Source organism: Corvus brachyrhynchos, unplaced genomic scaffold (assembly GCF_000691975.1).
Source record: "Corvus brachyrhynchos isolate BGI_N302 unplaced genomic scaffold, ASM69197v1 scaffold933, whole genome shotgun sequence".
In the NCBI taxonomy this organism is placed as follows: Eukaryota; Metazoa; Chordata; class Aves; order Passeriformes; family Corvidae; genus Corvus; species Corvus brachyrhynchos.
In genome coordinates this window covers 513472-515912 of record NW_008237401.1, presented here as the reverse complement: position 1 = coordinate 515912, position 2441 = coordinate 513472, and positions in this window count along the sequence as shown.

The window sequence follows — 2441 nt, the reverse complement described above, 5'->3', positions numbered from 1 at the left end:
CCCCGCCCTGCCGGCAGCCCCACGTACCTCATCTCCCCCGTGTCGGACTCGCCCGGGGATGTCCCACGCCGTGGCTTTTCGGGAGCGTCGCCCACGACTCAGGATAAGCTATTTATTGTTTTCCCCACCATCCGTCCCCGGAGCGGCGCTGCCAGCAGGGCCCTGGGGTTCGGCTCTGTGGCATCGGGAGCTCCCCCATCCACCCAAAAGCTTTATCATGGTTTTTTGATTGCTTCTCGTTACTCCCAACAGAAATACCTCGGGTGTCTTTTGAGCCCCTTCTCACCTGGCGATGATCAGGGAAAGGGGGAGCTGGGGGAGACACCCAAACGCAGGGAATTTCACCCCAAAACAAGGAGGTTACACCCCAAACCGGGGGGGTTAGACCCCAAACCAATGGGTTACACCCCAAAACCAGGGGGTTTTGGAGTAAAATGCTGTAGATTGTTGAATATCCTAGACTTGGGTTTTTATTTTTGTAAGGTCTGTAGTATTTTTTGTTTGTTCGTTTTTTCTTTTTAACTACTCAGGAAAAGAATTACCTCAGAAAAACTAAAGAATGTTTTTTTTAAAAACACTTTTTAAAAACACTTTTTATCTTCTCAGAAAAGGAAAAAGGAGATTTTTTTAAGAGTTTTCCAACCTGGGACAAAGCTGCCTCCTGCATTTGCTTCCAAAGGGGGTGAAGAAAGGAAGAAATAAAAGGAAAAATAAACTTGAAGCTGTTACAAAGATGAAATTTGAATGTATTTCAGGTGCTTTCCACATATATTATGCCATAATTTTATTTTAAGTTTTGTTTTCGACATCGTTCTTGTAGCGTTTGGTGGAGTAACGTGTCTTCAGTGCAAAGTTTAGTGCTGTAGGTTGGGAGCTGTCGCCGGCACCGCTTTTTGGAGCAGGGTGGGTCCCCCCGGAGTCTTTTGCTGCATCCGGGGGGGTCACGGAGGGGACCCCAGCGCCAGGTTGGGACTGGGAGGGATCCCCCTCCCAGTGGGGGTTTTGCACTGGGGGATGGGACCACGGGGGTCCCCCAGGCGTGGCTGGGAGGATTCCGGCGCTGACTCCGAGCTCCTTTTTCCCCCAGTTTCGGGGATTTCTGGCTCCTCTGAGCACAGAGGAGCCCTGGCAGCAGCTGGCCACAGATCGGGCAAATCACTTCCCCCCCGCTTCCCCTCCTCCCCCTCCCAAAAAATAAAGCCCATCAGGGCTGAGCGAGGGGCTTTGCACAGAGCGTGAACCCCCAGCCCATCCCCTGGCCCCTCTTTGCATCACGGTGGGGGTTTGCCCCACTGAAATGTCAATTTTTATTCTTTTTAGTGCTCTAAAGGCCTCCCCCTTGGAGCAGCCCCCCCAAACCTCAGGGTCTGCACATGCAGAGAGAACAGATCCCTCACAGGGCCCCCCCCCAGAGGTGTCTGCCAGGTTTTTTCCCCAATTTTTCCTAATTTCCTCTTGCATCCAGGGCATTACCAGGGCACCCCTTTGCCTCCCATCTCCAAAAAGTCGTGCTGGGTTCCTGAAGACTTATTATTATTATTATTATTATCCTATTTGTACACTCTCTGTAACCATTTCTACCTCATTTTGCAACATATTGTACATGAAAGTATTTAATTCATGTCTTGTTGATGTCTGAGACAGACAAGCTCTAGGGCTGGGATGGTCTACCTCAAGAAATGCTGTATTTTAAAAAAAAAAAAAAGAAAAAAAAAAAAGTATTACACAGTATTAAAAGAGATTACCTGAACAGTTCCTCTCCTTGGGGTGATGGGGGGGTCCAGGGCTGCCCCTCTCTCGTCGGGGCAGGGGTGATGAGGAGGGAGGGGGGGCCCTGCTGGAGGGTCCCCCCACCCAGCCCAGGCCTGGGGGGCTCCCGGAGGTTTGGGGGCTGCTGAGACCCCACTCAGCCCCTGCAGGTACAGGGGGGGCTGGAAACGGCGTGGGAGGGTGGTCAGGGGTCCAGTGGCTGGGAGGGGACACGGTGACATCCCTGGCCAGTCACCAGGAGGGGCTGGAGCCTTCGTGCCAGCAGCAGAGTGCCCACAACAACCCATCCTTTACGGGGACCCCCGAGGTGAATAAATGACCTGAGCTGAGGAGTCTCGGCCAGGAAAACGGGAGGAAGGCTCCATCTTCCTCATCATCCTCCTCCAGCAAAGGGGGGCCCGGCTCCTCTCCACCTGCTCCCAGCCCCGCCGCCTCCGCAGTGGGATTTTTGGGGTGATCCAGGGGAATTGCGGTTTATCGTCACCCCGGCTCGAAGCAGAGCACTGGTGGCACCTCAGGGCTGCGTTGCCACCTCGTGGCTGCGGGGTCCTGGCCCAGACCCCGAGTGAAGCCGCCTTGGCTAAAGCCCACTCGGCTCTGTCGCTTTGGGGTGGGAGAGGAAGAGGCAGGGCCGGGGGGGGGGGGGGCGCGGCCCCCCCCCCGGGGGGGGG